The 18,261-nt window shown below is 38.1% G+C and overlaps 1 long non-coding RNA gene across 1 annotated transcript in view; it reads right to left on the bottom strand.

The window, feature by feature from the left end:
• Positions 1 to 613: 613 nt before the first annotated feature.
• The window catches only part of LOC102129505 (uncharacterized), a 324,484-nt gene continuing 306,836 nt past the window's right edge, over positions 614 to 18,261 (bottom strand). Inside the window, exons 5-6 of the long non-coding RNA XR_010582291.1 lie at positions 11,922 to 12,033; positions 614 to 690 (exon numbers count right to left, since the gene is read on the bottom strand). This is a non-coding gene — a long non-coding RNA (uncharacterized lncRNA). The remainder of the gene's footprint in view (positions 691 to 11,921; positions 12,034 to 18,261) is intronic.

Here is an 18,261-nt window from a genome sequence, read left to right as displayed (position 1 = left end):
CATAGTAATAAGAAATAAAATGGAGATCATCCTTGTACAGATGCTTTTATATACATCTAATCAGTTCCTAAATGTGACATTCCTCGGTAAAAAGATATGCACATTTTAATGTGTTTGAAATGCACTGCCAAATTGCCCTGCAGAAATGATGTTCCAATTTACATACCCACCACTGGAATATGAGAGTGTCCATTTTTTTTTTTCTGTACCCTGCCTAACACTTGTGTAATTATTCCTTTTAGTAATTTCAAATTTGAGACAAAAACAGTATTTAATTGTAATTTTCATTTCTTTGGCTACTAGTGTAGTTTACAATGTTTAAATTTGTTTATTTGCCATTTGTATATTTTCATTGGTAATTTGATTGTTCATGTCTTTGTTATTCATTTCTGCTGTAGTGTTTTGACTTTTTTTTAACATAGAATTCTAAGACTTCAATGTATTGTGGATAATTGCATCTTTTCATTAATCTCTTAAAAATATTTTCTTGTTGATAATTTCAGTTATCTTTCTCTAGTTTTCAGATAAAAACAGTTTGGTTAATATGTAAATACTTTGTAAGTGCTTAAAAATTTTTCTTACCCTATTATTGAGCAAATGTTCAAATCAGCACTTTTAGTTTTCTTATATATTTATGTTTCATCATTTTCTCTCCGTAGTCCGTCTGGATTTTATTTTGCAATACTGTACCTGTTAGGGAATTAAATTTGTTATTTTAAAAATATTAAAGAATTTATTGAATTAATCTATTTTTTATTCAAAAATTTGTAGTGCTACCTTACTAAATACTAACTCACAAGTATATCTATGAATACTGATTCTTCACTTTGAGTAGTTAGTGCCTTTTGTGATTAGGTTGATGATAAATTATAAACAAAGTATTTAACAATGGAATTGCCTCTCATCCTTATTTTCTTGGATCTTTTCTTCCATTGGTTCTTCACATGAACTTCCAAAAAAAATTGCGAAATTTGAAAAAAAAATTCTGAAACAATATTTGTTGGACTATCATTAAAACTATGCGCTAACTAAAGGTAGAACTAATATATCTATAATATTTTTCCCATCCAAAAAGAGGGTGATCTTTTCATTTTTTTAAAGTGTCTCTATGCCATTCAGGAGAGTCTTATGGTAATTGCCATACGGTAATATACATTCCTTTTCAGTATACTTGAATATTGTAATATAATATATTTTTGTTATAATTTAATTGATAATTGCTGCATATAGGAAGTTGATTTTTGTAGAATTATTTTTAAAAATTTAAAGATTTTGTACAATTTATTTGTAACTGACTGACTTACACTATTTTCTTATCGCAACCTTCTTTTTTTTTAGGAGAAAGAAATTATGATTTACACACAATGGTAATTTGGTCTCTCCTTTTCCAGTAATACCTTTTCTATTTCCCTTGACTTGCTGCATTATCTAAAATATCCAGAGGAAAATTTTAAATTATGATGGGTAAGCATATTTTTCTTCCTCCTCATTTTAACAGAAATATTTATGAGATTTCACCATTAAATACCTTTTGATATATATTTTTGAGGTAGTTGGAAGTATTTAAGAAAGTATCCTTCTAATCTTAGTTTAAGCGTTTTGAGTTCTATTGGACTCATACGTAAATAACTTAATCCAAGATAAAGGAAACAGCATGTGTTCAAAGCCAAGTACAATGTCACTAAAACTAGAGTTGTCAGACATCCTGTCCATAATGGATTATCCTATATTTCAAAAACAATTGTGTCAGGATGTATAATCATTCTGCATTTTATCTGGATCTGACACTACCGATGACATCTGTTAGACTCTAACTTTCTCCTTGCCAGTAATAATATGCCCCACATTCACTGAAAATAAAATATGGCAGTCATAATAAAAAGCAAATTTTGTAAACAAAATTTCCCAATAGTGGGCTGAGTTTGTTCAGATCAAGTTCTGAGTCCTACTCTCATTTTTAAAATCCTATAATCAGGAAAATCTGCATGCAGTTTTGGACTTCAATGTGAGAAATAAATAGCGATTTAGATGGTTAGGTTTCGAAGTAATTGACTCTGGAGAAGATCTGAGCATATCTCCTGAGCCATCTAGTGGCTGCAGGATGCATCGGAAAAAAAAAAATACCACTGGTTTGGTCTTCAAGTTCAGAATAAAAATCAATGGGGACATCATTTGAACCCTCCTTCCCGAATCAACACAGTCTAGGACTTGTTACACATTGGGGGTGCACTTACTTTTGACTACGAAGGATTTGACTAATGAATAAAAGATACTCGGATTCATGCTGAAGTCTATGCAGGTTAGAGATATGTTTATATTACCTGGTAAAACAACCATTGATTTAAAAAAGACAGTGTAAGCAAGGGAATAGCAGGCGTAAGTCACCAACATGATAAAGAAAAACTTTAAAAAATATGCAGCTACCATGTATGTGTATTAGACTTCAATGGTGGTTACTAAAAGAAAAGAATTTTAGTCGGAAAAAAAATACATTTCTAATCCAGGTGTGATTCATGGCTCTTAAAGTAACCCACTAGATTTTAACAGTGATAGAATTACTAAAGCTATCGCCTGTGTTTTCCTTAAATTCCTACTTCTGTCTACAGAAAAACACAAGACTAATAAACAAACAAACAAACAAACAAAAAGAATTACCCTGGATCATAGCTGGGAGTGCTTAAGAACAAAGATAAAGCAAATTGATAGCTTTCAAATGTTAATAGGTTTTGTCACCTCCTAGAGTGTGTAAATTGAAGACATCTGTCTGGTCTAAAATAAATTCCAGAAATCCCAAACTAATTGCTTCATATACACAATGCAGAACCTCAGAATTCCATGCAAAAATAAACCTTCATTTGGAAAATAAACTTCATGAAATTACGATAAAAGGGGACCTGTCAATGAGCCAGCGCTTAATACAGAAGGATTATTTTGAAATAAACTTTTCAGAGCTCGTTAGAGTTGGAAAGAATTGTGAAAATAGATATGTCTCCCCAAGTCCTTAGGTATGTGACGGCGTTTAAAGAAGCTTAGCTGAAACTAATACAGGTTTACATCAGAAGTCTTTGTTGATTTTCTGGAAATTATATGCATTTATAATATACAATAAAAGAAAATAACATGGTTTTTCTTTTCTGCCCTCTGAAAAATAGAAATACAGCAAAACCATTCCCAGGCAAAGTCCTGTTGAATCATATCCCAGGATCTCATATCTCTGAAGAACAGTTCTTCCTTTTGTCTGTTCATTCCAAAAGGGAGTTATTGTTGTTTAAAGGCTACTTAAAATATCCTACAAAAGGACAAGCGTTGGCTAAGTCTTTTCTAGGAAGCATATTAATTTCTCACAAATATTTTATATGGTATTTTAGGCCTGAGAAAGGGCAAGTAGGCTCATTCAGTGTTGCTCTAATTCAGATAATTATAAGACCACGACACAGGCAGAACTCTTAGCTGCAAGCAAAAGAGATGAAACTTGCACAAGCTTAGGCCAAATGGAAATTGAATTGACGTGTGTAGCTAAGTTGCAGGAAGGGCGGGATCCTGGTATCTTCGGGATGACTGAATGGAGGGTTGCAATGATACCAGGACTCTCTCTGAGCATTGCTGGACTCTGCTTCAGGCTGAACAGTGACTATCTTCTTTCCTGTCATATGACTTTTCCTTCAACACTAGAGCAAAGTTTTCAGTCATTTTAGCTCTTACATATTCCCAGCTTTACCACCAGAGAAGGAAAAGATGCCACTTAATATAGTTAAATAAATCTCAATAAAAGACTCATTGGTTTAGCTGAGTTTTCTTCTTTTTCCCCTAGATAACCACTGTGGCTGTAGAGGGAAAGTTCATGCAGAAGCTTCAGTCGCCCCATTCTGACCACATGAAAGAGCAAGGTGCAGGGGTGGGGCGGGGGTGCAGGTGGTGGGGATAAGGTGTCAACACTGCAAAAGAAGCAGGTAAGGAGGTGGCTACTCCCAGCAGAAGGAAGATACGCTGCACTTTTATTTATTTATTATTTTTTTGAGACAGAGTCTCACTCTGTCACCCAGGCTGGAGTGCAGTGGTGCGATCTAGGCTCACTGCAACCTCTGCCTCCCGGGCTCAAGCAATTCTCCTGCCTCAGCCTCCCAAGTAGCTGGGACTACAAGCACGCACCACCACCACCTGGCTATTTTTTGTATTTTTAGTAGAGATGGGGTTTCACCGTATTGGCCAGGCTGATCTTGAACTCCTGACCTCAAATGATCCACCTACCTCAGCCTCCCAAAGTGCTGGGATTATAGGCGAGAGATGCTGCATCCGACCAAGATACTTCCTGTCCAAGCACCAAGCAGCAGCAGCAAAACAGCAGAATGGAGACTGACATGACAACAAAATAGGGTCAACTGATTCACTAAGTTTTCCTGATCAGGAAGGGTCCAGCAAGGCAGGTGGGAGTTGCCATCTTATAACTCAGGCAGAAAGAGTATCATCTCTGCACTTAGGGAAAATGATCTGAGTGAGCCGGAAATTTTTCTGCGAAGGCTTGGCTTTCCAGCTCATCATTTGTTCCAGAATCCTACTTTGGATACCAAAAACTGAAGGCTTTCATTCTCTTCACTTTTTTTTTTTTTTTTTGAGATGGAGTTTCACTCTTGTTGCCCAGGCTGGAGTGCAATGGCGCCTATCTCGGTTCACTGCAACCTCTGCCTCCTGGGTTCAAGCATTTCTCCTGCCACAGCCTCCCAAGTAGCTGGGATTACAGGCACGCTGCACCACGCCCAGCTAATTTTTTTGCATTTTTGGTAGAGACAGGATGGCATTATGTTGGCCAGGTTGGTCCGGAACTCCTGACCTCAGGCGATCCACCTGCCTCGGCCTTCCAAAGTGCTGGGATTACTGCCGTGAGCCACTGCATCCGGCCTCTTTATATTCTTTCAGAAGTAATCACCTACACTCCACTCCTAAGGTAGTTATTTAAGAATGAGTTAAGAAGAGTTTGTGCCTGGAAGTGCAAAAGAGATTCATTACGATTTTTCAGAATAATCGCCTGTCACTATTCCCTGACCTCTCCTTCCAAGTTAGTCTCCACGGCACCTTAAAGGCAAACACTCTTGCCTAAGAGGACTTTCCAATCCCTGATAGAGAAATCTAGGTCTCCCTCTGACTAGAATCTGGTTTGTTTTTTTTTGTTTTTTTTTGTTTTTTTTTTGTTTTTTTTTTTTTTGGTTTATCCTCCAGGCTCTCTATGTGTTCGGGTTAAGTGGGTACTGATGGGAAGTATTATGCATCTCCTGTAATAGGGATTGTTTCTTATTCCGCTAACATGTAGCTTTTTCTTAGAACTGAACATATGAGCCCAGTTAGGAAGCTCAGCCGTATGTTCAGACAAAACTTTCCTTGCATTGGATCAAACAGAATTGAGCAACTGTCTCTGTTGAAAGACTACAGAAGATATGGATTGGCTCCAACCCCGTGCTCATTCTCTCGCATCCTCCCCCGACTCTCTCTGTCTTGTCTGTAGCTTCAACTTCTAACTTGATGGGCAAACAGATCCTGGCCAAGCTAAGTCTTGGGAAGTCAGTAAGGCTCCCCACTCTGGCTTATCAAGATCTTTCAAAATGGACTTAGATCTGGTCTTGCTAGTTGAGAGTTTTCTTTCTGGACTGGTCATGGGAGCCAACCTCTCTCTATAAGGCCCAGTAGCACTCCAACTATGTCTGGCAGTGGCTAGTGTTAGAATCAGGTTGGGTTTTTTTTTTTTTTTCAGACGGAATCTTGCTCTGTCACCCAGGCTAGAGTGCAGTGGTGCCATCTCCACTCACTGCAAGCTCCGCTTCCTGGGCAGAACCAGGTTTTTAAAAAGCTCAGTACTTGCAAAATTGTGGAGCCCATGGGGGTCTAAATGACAACTTCCCTTGTTGCCTCCTACAGATTTTTTTATCAGATGTTTCTCCTGCATTTGCCTCTGTAGATAGTTCTCTCTCTGAGTCCCACCCACCCTGGACTCAAGACTCAATAAAACTTGGCTCTTAAATTTTGTTGTTTTTGTTTTGTAGTCAGTGTGTGATGCTAATTTCATGCTGTACCCCAGTTCTGATATCTCCTAGGCACACTCTTCAGGTGGTGTAGTCACAGAATGACTTATGTCACAAATCAGACTGCCAGAGAAAATGGGGTTTCCTTATTCTCTCAAACTGGTCCAATCTTCTCAAAAGTTCCATCCACTGGGTAGCAGAAGAACTTGAAGCCTTTCAAGTATGATTTGCTGTTGTAGTAAAGAGGATGTGATGATGATGATGATGATGATGATGATGATGATGATGATTACAATGATGATGTGCTTCCTGTCTTTTCCACACTTGTGTTTGGGAATTAGTCCTCGCAGGCTCTCATCGTACCTACAGTCTCACCTTAGAATGGATGTGAACACACTGTTGGCCTATGTGACAGGATGGAAAATGGGATCCAGGGTATCTTAATTCCTTTAGGCTTGACTAAATCAAGAGAGCAGATTGAGCAGCCAGGAGGAGAAGCAAGAAGACTTCGTGGAAAGAATAAGGGCTTTAATAACTGCGAATCAACTTCAAGTACTATTCCATTTCATGGAGATCACAGAATCATAAATCAGAGCAGAGAGGGAAGATGGAAACAATATGATTATCTTCATAATTATCAGGAGACAAGCACTTGAGAGTCATTAGCCCAGAGACGGTACAGCCATCATGGGTGAGATTGCCAAAGGAGGCCATATAGATTCCCAATGGCGTACTGAGGGAACGAAATGTGTAGAATGCTGATACTTTAGATGCAGCAAAGGATTAAAAAAACGAAGAGGCTGTGAGATAATGCCAGTAGTGACAGAGGCAGGAGGAAAACTGAGAGAGAAAGAATAGAATCATACAAACTAAAGGAGGAGGGTATTTCTAGAGAACAAGTCTCTACAGTGCCACAGGTCTCATCAGAGAGGAGCTAAAGATTGTTCGTTAAGCGTCACAATGAAGAGGTCATTAAAAGGACAGTTTTCTGAGAGTTTAGAGATCAGAGATAGCATAGGTGTTTTGAAATGAATGCTATTACAGTTCGGGACTTCGTTAAACAAAAGAGCTTCTGCACAGCAAAAGAAACCATCAACAGAGTAAACAGACACCTACAGTATAGGAGAAAATCTTTGCAAACTACGCTTCTAATAAAGGACTAATATCCGTAATCTATAAGGGACTTTAAAATATTAACAAGAAAAAAGCCAAATAACCCCATTAAAATGTGGGCAAAGGACATGAACAGACACTTTCTCAGAAGAGAACGCACAAGCAGCCAACAAACATATGAAAAATGCTCATCATCACTAATCATCAGAGAAATGCAAATTAAAATCACAATGAGGCACCATCTCACACAAATCAGAATAGGTATTATTGAAAAGTCAAAAAATGACAGATGTTGATGTTGGTGAGAATGAAGAGAAAAGGTAATGTGTATATATTATTGGTGGAGTTAAATTAGTTCAATCCCTGTGAAAAACAGTATGGAGATTTCTCAAAGAACTAAAAATAGAACTACCATTTAACCCAGCAATCCCACTACTGGGTATCCATCCAAAGGAAAAGAAATTGTTTCATCAAAAAGACACCCACCCTTGTATGTTTATTGCAGCACTATTCACAATAGCAAAGTCATGGAATCAACGTTAAGTGTCCATCAGTGGTTCATTAGATAAAGAAAATGTGGTACATATACACCATGGAATACTATGCAGCCATAAAAAAGAATGAGATCATGTACTTCACAGTAACATGATTGAAGCTGGAGGCCATTGTCCTAAGTAAAATAACTAAAAAACAGAAAATCAAATACCACATGTTCTAACTTACAGTGTAAGCTAAACAAATGGGTACACATGAACACAAAGATACAAATAATAGACACTGGGGAGTCCAAAAGCAGAGAGATAGAAAGAGGGGTGAGGGTTGAAAAACTATCTATTTTGCACTGCACTATTTAGCAATGGGTTCATTAAAAGCTAAAACCTCAGTATTATGCAATATACCCTTGTCACAGACCTACACATGTACCCTCCGAACATAAGGAAAAAAGTCTTAAGAGTCTCAGTGGCATCAAATCAAGGTATTGGCAAAGCTGCATTCCTCCCTGGAAGCTCTATGGAAGAATCCATTTCCTTGCCTTTCTCCAGCCTCTAGAGACACCTGAATTCCATGGCTTGTGACCTCATTCCATCTTTAAATCCAGAAATGTAGCATCTTCAGATCTCCAAATCTCCCTCCGACTCTGACACTCCAACTTCTCTCGTTTACTTTTTTGGAAAATTGTCATTGGCTCAGTCTCACTGGATGATCCAGGATTATCTCCCCATCTCCATGTCAACTGACTAGCAACTTCTATCTGCAGCCTTAATCCTCCCTTGTTATAGAACACAACATATTCATAGGTTCCAGGGACTAGGACAAACATTTAATCGGAAAATAATTCTGCCTACCACATTCTCTGACTTGATTTTTTAACACTCAATTGTATTAGGTTGGTGCAAAAGCAATTGTGGTTTTGTTCATTTAAAGTAATGGCCAAAACCACAATTACTTTTACACCAATTTAGTAGGTCTTAGAGATCTACTACATGTACTATGTAGTCATGAATGATATTCAACACGTTTAACAAGTCAATATGCAGGAAAACCAATAGACTAAAATAGATGCTAGCTGTAGTGCAGGGGTTGGGGTTTGAAGGACTGTTATTTGAGGCATTGAGGTTTCCTCATAATCGGCTACTGTCTCATGAGGAATTTGCAGGGGCTGAGAGGTGGGGCACTGAGAAAGGTGTGGGTGGCCCAGCATATTGGGGAGATAGTCAGGCAGCCAGAGACAGAAACGCTCTGTAAAATGGTGTAGAAGTATATCAATATTTTAATAACGGATAAAACCCATACCATTGTAAACCTCGGGCGTATGTGGTTTTTGTTGTTGTTGTTGTTGTTGATATGCCTATGAAATGTAAATGCATGTGAAAAGTCTGGAAGGAAATATTCCAAATTATTCATAGTTACTGCCCATAAAAAAGGATATTGGTGTTGAAAATGATTATTAAAGGCATATGGGGTCTTCTCTTAACATTTTCATTTTTTACAAAGAGGATCTATTCATATACTGTTAATGTTCTTAAATTTAAGACTGACAAAGGTCTGAAGAAACACACACCAATAATAATAACCAATAGTAGTGTTTATTGCTAGAGAGGAGCCTAGAATTGGGGCAGGTGGATAGAAGTGAAAGAGGAATTGAAGTGTTAGCTCTGTAATCTCAATTACTTGAGTTTTCAAATGCACAGGAGTCGTACATAACTTAACAAATGGATTCTAAAATGTGGCAGTCTAAATGTGTTGTCAATTCTAGCACATACGGAGTTCATAATAGATTCAGTTTATTTGAGAATTTTGTACAGAATAAAGGTGGCATTTTAGATCATTGAGGAAAGTATACATTTTTCATTAAAGGTTCAGAAATTGCTGTATTCTCATTTAGGAAACAGATTTTTGAGTTCTCACAGAAATAAATTCTAAGTATAATTAAGGAACTAAACATAAAAACAAAATCATATAAAAGTAAAAAGTGTTTATTATTTCTGGAAAGTAATAGCCTAAAACATGACTCAAAAAGAATGTACAAATGGAAAGTCTGGCTACATAAACATATAAAATTCACTTATATGAGAAAGATGCCATAAAGATGTTAAAACACAAAGACTGAAAAAACATTTGAAACACATGTAAACATAAAGAATTAGCAACAAAAAAATATAGAACTCCAACAACCCAAAAGACAAATTAGCAAAGGACCCAGAAGAAATGCAAGTGGCCTATGTTGCAAATAAAAAGATGCTCCATTTCCCCTGCAATTCAGGGGATATGATTTAAAGTAGCATTGGGTTTTCCCCTCTCAAAATGGTAAAACAGAAGATAAAAGAGTTCCTAGCGAGTATTGGCAAGAATGTAAGACAACTGTTTCTTACGTGGTATTACCATCAGTTTAGCCATTGAAAGGCAATCAAGTCATAGCTATTACAGAGTGAGATATCATTTCATCCTCCTTACGTTAAAAAATAAGATAAAATTCGATCTCCATTGGTACAATTGTATGATGAAAGTGTTCTGGAATGTGTCTCCAAGGAGCACACCTAAATGCTAAGGGCATTTACCTCCCAGGTGAGTGGAACTGAGTTAGGTCACAGGGCTTGGGAGGAGACGCTGGAGAACCAAGAGGGTACTTAGCTTTCCTTTGCTATTGAATTTTTACAGTAAGAATAGAATCCCTAAGTTTCTCATGAAGTAAAAAGAACAAAATCACTGTTACATTTACTATTAAACTTACTATTAAACTGGAAATTACAGTTACTACATTGACGAAGGCTTGAGAAGAGAGCAAGCTATGTGAATCCTCAGACCTGAAAGCTTGGGTTCCAGGCCCGGCTCTGTGGCATTCCAGGAGACCTTGAGAAAACCATTTAGCAACTCTGAATGTTAATTTCTTCATCTCCAAAACAGATTTCATCGTGGCCACATTATCTTTTAGGGTTGCTTTGAGAACTGAATGCCTTAAATTACACGAAAGCATTTTACAGTTTATAAAGTGCTATTTCAGTATCAGTTAAAACTGTTACTAATTATGCAGATAATTTCAATTCACATCTAGTTGTTGGTAAATATTTAAATAGCCATATTTCAGACTACCGTAAAGTCTACTTAAAGTAGATGACGATGAATCCAATTGATTCTCTCTTCTTACCCTCTCTCTTTCCCTGCCTTATGCCTTCCCTTTATTTTTCTTTCCTCCTTACTATTTTTTTCCATTTTAATTTTAAACTAAGTTTAAAATTCAAATTGTATATGTTATTTTAAAACAGAGATTAATATAATAAAGACATGTTAATACTACTCACACTTAACAACTGTTGATACTTTTCTTTTAGTGACTTTTAAGAAAATCAAAGAAGGAAGGGAAGGGAGTTGGTTTTTGAGCACTATCTTTTGTCCCTTTCACTTTACCCCTTCCTCGTGCAACAACTATCCTGAATTTGATTTATAAGCTCTACTACTATTTAAAAATGTATAATTTTATTACATGTATGTGTTCCTTAACTCTCTACGGACATCAGTATTGTTCTTTGTGTGTGTTTTAAAAACTCTGTACATAAACTACAAATTATAAATTCAAAGTCTTTTTTTTTCCATGCTTAACTTTTTAGGGGAGAAGTTTTGGAATGGAAAACAGCAGACATGTATTGATCCCCATATTATGTGGCAAGCACTTTCCATATAGTGTTTCAAAGTTCAAGATAACTAAAGACAACAGGTTTTATCTCTTCCTTGTCTAGATTATGAACTTGGCTGAAAAGTTTAGGTGATTCCAAGCTCTTCATGTCTCCCAATGAACACCGTGAACCAAGCCACCATCACTCCCCTACATGCTTGCAGCAAGGCCAAACTGCATTGCCTGCATTCCCCTGTACCTCCTATAATCTATTCCCCACACAGAAGCCAGAATAACATCTTGTCACCTCTTTTCAAGGCACCCTAGTAGCTTGACATCTTGCTTAGAGTTAAGAATCTCTACAGTGGCTGCAGAGGCCCTGCCACTGTTACACCTGCAGATTACCTCCTTCCTCCTTCACTCCAGTTCTGCCACACAGGCCTCTGTGCTCTTCCTGGAAGCACCAGGCATGCTCCTGCCCAGAACCTTGCCAAGGTGCAGCCAGCTGTTTCCTCTGCCCTAATGCTCTGCCCTAAGGTACCTTCAAGCCATGCCCTTCCTTTCTTCAAGTCTTTTCTCAAATGCTACCTTCTCAGGAAGGTCTACCATAGCAACTGGCTGATTTCTCAAACTCCACATATCTCTCTTTAGTAATTATCACTTTATGAAATACTATATTCACTTACTTTACTTGTCTGTCTTTCCCCAAGAAGAAGTAAGTTCCTTGAAGTCAGGTTTTTGTTGTTGTTGTTTTTTTCCTTTTTTTTCGATTTCAGCTCCCTGATGTGGCCCCAGCACCTAGAATAGGGATGGGCATAAAATTGGTGCTTAGAAACTTTTTTCTTTTTTTCCAAGACAGAGTCTTGCTCTGTCACCCAAGCTGGAGTGCAGTGGTACGATCTTGGCTCACTGAAACCTCATTAAGACCTCCTGGATTTAAGCAATTCTCCTGCCTCAGCCTCCGGAGTAGCTGGGATTATGGGTGCATGCCATGACGCCCAGCTAATTTTTGTATTTTTAGTAGACATGGGGTTTCACCACGTTGGCTAGGCTGATCACAAACTCCTGACCTCGTGATCCGGCCGCCTTGGCCTCCCAAAGTGCTGGGATTACAGGTGTGAGCCACCAAACCCAGCTAAGACTATTTATTCAATGACTCTTCAAAATCTATTTAACCACTAAGGAAAAAGTATAGACTCAACTAATACCTAACACCAAATAGTGGATGATTTCATGCCAAACAGCCTTCCAAGAGAAGCTGGAAAGAATCATGGTCCCTTCATGGGAATTATTCTGGAAATCTGGGAGAATAACTGACTAACATCCTCCTCAGCAACTGGAATGATTACGCTTCTGTGGAACCCAGTGGTTCTACTCATGCCAGGGGAAGTTGGTGGGGATAAAACCAGAATTGTCTTCCACTATGAGTACTTGAACCTGGGAGGTATGCTCTACAATCAGATAAAGAGACACCTGACCTTTACACCATGAGATAGAAAACCCTATGTAATCATTTTCATGTCACTCAAAAAGACCTTCTATTTTCCTGATTTAATCCAAACCCTTTCTTGCCTGGACATAAACTCAAATCATTAGAAGAGTACCTATACATCAGGAAACCGTATCAAGTAGGAAAACCAAATAGCTGAATGTTTGGAAATACCTTTGATTCCTATCAAGTTTGAAGGACTTAAGCAGTTATTAGTCACACAACATAGAGTTATTTAGGAGTAGCCTTTTTTGGTTTGAAGTCTGTATTTTCCCGAAATCATGTACATTCCTTATCGTCAGGGTCATCCTTCTTTTGCAGTGGGCTCCCCTTTGGCTGAAAGTTGACAGAGCACAGTTTCCGCAGGTCCTACAGATCCATAAAAGCAGGGTGAGAATTTCCCTGGCATCCAACCATGTTCCTCAAGAAGAAACAGGACTAATCTGTTGAAAATCCCAGAAACCAGTCGCTGAATTATTCTCCAAGGCCATTACACTTGTGTACACCTACCACCAACTACTATATTTCATTTCTTTTGCTCCTTTTGTATATCAAGTTGTGACAAAGGCAAGTGGAAACCTTCCAGGAAAAATAAGTTTATCTGCCCAGGACCCTATGGCATCCCATGGCAATTCATTATTTTTCCATGAAATTTACTGCTGGTTGGCAGTTGCCCTGGTTTAATTTTCTGCTGTTTGTTTACTGAACAGGGAAACACATAATACAAAGCATAATAAAAGTCAGATTGAGTTAATTAAATACGGAACCAGGAAACTTTAACTCTGCCTTTTGAACAGTTTTCTCATTACATCTCCTTGAAAAAATGTCATTTTTAGCTGAAATTTATTTTGACATTTGCAATACATTTTTCATTGAGGTCACATTTTCTTTCCTACAACCCCAGGAAGGGAGCTGACATTAGTTCACACTCATCAGTTTGGAAGAGAGGAGGAGATGAGTAGCATTAGGGCACCCAAAACATTTAAATCAACTTGATGTTCCTCTGGGGCAAGGAGAGTTGGTGCTGTCATCTTCTTTCAGCAACGTTGTGGTGGATATAATAACCAGGTCACATCAGGAGGGATTAGAGAATAGACTCTGTAATTAGATTGCTGTATTTCAAGACATCTTTAGAAACTCTTTGATGCCAGTCCCGTGATTACAGTGATTTTTGTAAAAAGAATATCAGCTTCTTGAAAAAAAGAACAAAATACAAACCTATAAGAGATTGCTTTTGGGGGCTGGGCAATGATTTCGGAAATTTATACAAAAATAGTGAACTTTCCTGAGTCACATCTGTCATGTGTATATAAAATGTATTTCAATCTATAACTTCAAAGGGCGTAAGAACTTCTGATGGAAAAGTTCAGTAAACTTCTGTTCATCTTATAGGATTTAACCACATATATTCAATTAAAGTATATACTATTTCATACCAGTCCTATAGTTGGATTTTAATATGTCCTAGGGATAGAGGTATAATTTTCCTGGAGAACCTTCCATGAATTTCTAAGTAACTCTCAGTCATAATATGTAGAAGTCCCATTCAAAAACAAAGACAAGCAAAAATTGTTTTCGACATGATTTTACTAATTTGATTTATTTGATTTTACTAATGAAATAATTGTATGGGGAGAGGGGTTAGTTTTATACAAATAGGTTTCTCAAAGTATTATTATACAAATAGGTTTCTCATGTTCTGCAAGATAGAAGAGGAACTAGTGTTTAATTTTGAGTGAAAATTATCATTTTTGTCCTATTAAGCAATATTTTATAATAATTTTTGGAAATTTCTTGTTTACTGTTATTGACACACGTTTGTATCAATTTTTACATGTTTCTTATTCCAATGTTTATTATATGTTTATTATAGAAAGCTATGGAAAAATAGAAAAGTATATAGAAGAAAAGTAAGTTTACCTTTGATCTCCAAAAGCCATAGGTGTAATTACTATTTGGCTTTTGCTGTATATTTAAAATACATTTTATAGGTTCACATATAATATTTTATTTTTGTTATATTCATATTAGATTTAATTTATGTTAATTACACCCATAGTTGATGTTTAAAATCTCAAACAAAGTTACTATTCCTTTTCCTGCATTTTTCCTCCCCTGCTTCAACCCAGACCTGGCCTCAGTTCCACAACTGTCACTAGAAGTAACCACTAATACTAACTTTATGCATAAGTTTTGAGATGTTTTTACAGAGAGTTACAAACTCAAAGGTACATGTAGAAATAATGTTTTATCTTTTTGGTTTTTAAGCACAATTAGCATCAAAAGACTACAATGTACAATTCTTTACCTTTTTTAACCTAAAATTATGTCATAAATATTTTTCCATGTCAAGCCCCAAAGTTCCACTAAGTCATTCATTAGCTGCATAATATTCTGTTGCATAAAATCATAAATTATTTAACTATCCTGATATAGATGGAAATTCAACTTGTTACCAATTGTTTCTACTCTGCAAATCCTTGGGCTCATCTCTTCTTTTTCTTTCTTTTTCTTTCTTTTTTTTTTTTATTTTTTGAGATAGAGTCTTTCTCTGCTGCCCAAGTTGGAGTGCAGTGGCATGATTTTGGCTCACTGTAACCTCTACCTTCTGGATTCAAGCGATTCTCCCACCTCAGCCTCCTGAGTAGCTGGGACGACAGGCACGTGCCACCATGCCTGGCTACTTTTTGTATTTTAGGAGAGACGAGGTTTCAACATATTGGCCAGGCTGGTCTCAAACTCCTGACCTCATGATTCGCCCACCTCAGCCAGGCTCAGCTCTTTAAGGTAAGTATTTCTCTGGGATAAATAGCAGCATGTAGACTTCCTAGGCATAGATAATAATCAACAAATCAGAAGCACTTAATGATGTTTAGATATCACTGAAAACTCAAAAATCAGAAAGAGGAGAAGACAGTGTTGCTCGTCTTAACCAGGCAGTGTCTACATTTACTACTTTGAAAGCAAATCTTGTTAAGTTGCTGAGAAAGCTTTCGTGGCTGTGTTGTTTATATAATACCTTTTGGAACTATGATTAATTTTCACATTAGACAGTTTTAGGATTGCAATGAATGATTTTAACATTTTCAAACCTTAATTTAAAATGATATTAATAAAAATGGTAGACTCAGGACTTCCAAAACTTCTTTTTTCCATGAAAGCCAGAAGAACACTTGCAAAGCTGTCAGAATCAACTGTTTCACAACATTGGAAATGAACCAAAGACTTCCAGTAATCCAGGGAGTATTTATTCGAGAAAAAAAATGACTGAATCTTGGTAAGAACAGCAAGCTTTGTGGAGTTATAGTTATTCCTGTTTCCATACCTTCTCCCCATGTTTGCAGTAGCCGCCAGGCTCCAGTCACAACGAAAACCAGCAGCCTGGCAGCCACTAGAAAGTACAGATCAGGGTAGAAACTCCTTAAAAGACCCACCTCCTGCCTGCTGGTTTTCTAGAAACCCCATTTGAAAAGGACTACCTTTATTTGACTTGACTTAGAGCTATCCCAGTGTGAACAGTCTTTTGCCTGGAGACATTTGTTGAAAACAATCAGAGATAATTTTTTAACATCATGACTGCCAGAGGCAGCAGTACCACTCGGGGCACAAAAAAGCTTTAAAGAAAAATTCAGGGAATAACTTGGAAAACCTCTGTCATGTTGCTAGGAGTTGGGAAGGCTGCATGCATACATAGGATTATATACATACTTAGGGCTGTGAACATGCTCAGGAAAGAACTGAGAGGGCCTTAAGGTTTCATCTCTGGCTGACCTTGAGGTGCTACACAAGTGGGAAGTGAAAGCTAAGACAGAGTTGCAAACTATACCCCAATATGCACAGAAGACCCAGCTACAAACACAGGGAGATTTATCGGTTACAGGCGTTTCAGTAAATCTCTGTTCAATCATTAGCTCACCACTGAGCTAACCAAGCAATAGCTCAGTGGCAATGCATGATAAAGCATATAGATTATGCAGAATTACTTCAGAAAAGCTATTAAACAAGCACACAATAACAATTGTCACAATAACAAGCACCAGGGAAAGGATTTGCAAGGTGTATTCGTAGAGGTTCTCCAGAAAGACAGAACCAATGGGATGTATATAAATATGTAAGCTGAGATTTGTTATAAGAATGAGCTCATGTAATTATGAAGCCTGGGAAACAAAGTGAAACTCTATTCCCCCAAAAAAGAAAACGAAAGGGGAGAGAGAGGCCGGGCGCGGTGGCTCATGCCTGTAATCCCAGCACTTTGTGAGGTCAAGGTGGGTGGATCACAAGGTGAGGAGATCGAGATCATCCTGGCTAACATGGTGAAACTCTGTCTGTACTAAAAATATAAAAATTAGCCGGATGTGGTGGTGCACGCCTGTAATCCCAGCTACTCAGGAGACAGAGGCAGGAGAATTGCTTGAACCTGGGAGGCAGAGTTTGCAGTGAGCTGAGATTGTGCCATTGTCCTCCAGCCTGGGTGACAGAGTATGATTTCGTCTCAAAAGGAAAGAAAGAAAGAAAGAGAGAGAGAAGAAAGAGAGAAAGAAGACAGAGAGAAAGAGAGAGAGGGAGGGAGGGAAGAAGGAAGGAAGGAAGGAGGGAAGGAAAGAAGGAAGGAGGGAAGGAAAGAAGGAAGGAGGGAAGGAAAGAAGGAAGGAGGGAAGGAAAGAAGGAAGGAGGGAAGGAAAGAAGGAAGGAGGGAAGGAAAGAAGGAAGGAGGGAGGAAAGAAGGAAGGAGGGAAGGAAGGAAGGAGGGAAGGAGGGAAGGAAGGAAGGAAGGAAGGAAGGAAGGAAGGAAGGAAGGAAGGAAGGAAGGAAGGAAGGAATCAAATGATCTGGCCACGCTGGAATCTCATTGCCTCATGGCAGCCACCAGCAGCGGTTAAATTAAGAAATTAAGTTGTGCCTTTTTAGAGAGGACATGCTCTTGCCAGTTTACTAAAGACCCCATGCCCTTGTATTGTATCAGACCTGGCCCACTTCATTCACGTACAAACAAGACTTGACGCTGCAGTCATTTGACTTCCTGACCCTAAACCCAACTACAAACATTTCTCTGTGTATGAAGAGGCTGAATAGGGTGTACCTCCCATTATTCCACTCACCATCTCCGTGAGAATCCCTACACAAGGCTGCTGTCTCTCATTGTGGAGATAAGAGGGGAGTATATATGCCTTCTAGAATGAAGGCCATTCTCAAGGCCCATCACGGGAGCCCTCCTGAAGGAGACGGAAAAGACTCTGAGCTCCACAGTGGTAAGCAGGGGCCTTGACCACCTGCCTAGATATAAGAGGCTTTAAATTGGCCTCAGATATGCAGAAACACTGTGTTCAAGGAAAATTGCATGCTCCACCCTTACAGCCTTTATACACATGAACATCACAGGCATTGCATGGGGTGAGGGAGGATAATAAGAGGGAAACTCTGAATCACTCTGGCTTAGCAGTGGTGAAGCTGAGTGTTTACTATGAGATTATCAATGCCCTACAGCCAAAGTCCTACAAGAATACATCTAGGCTTTAAAAAGCTGATTTTTTTACTCA

This window comes from Macaca fascicularis, chromosome 16, assembly GCF_037993035.2.
Source record: "Macaca fascicularis isolate 582-1 chromosome 16, T2T-MFA8v1.1".
NCBI lineage: Eukaryota > Metazoa > Chordata > Mammalia > Primates > Cercopithecidae > Macaca > Macaca fascicularis.
Note: the sequence above shows the minus strand (reverse complement) of the source record. Positions and strands in the feature narration are given on the sequence as shown.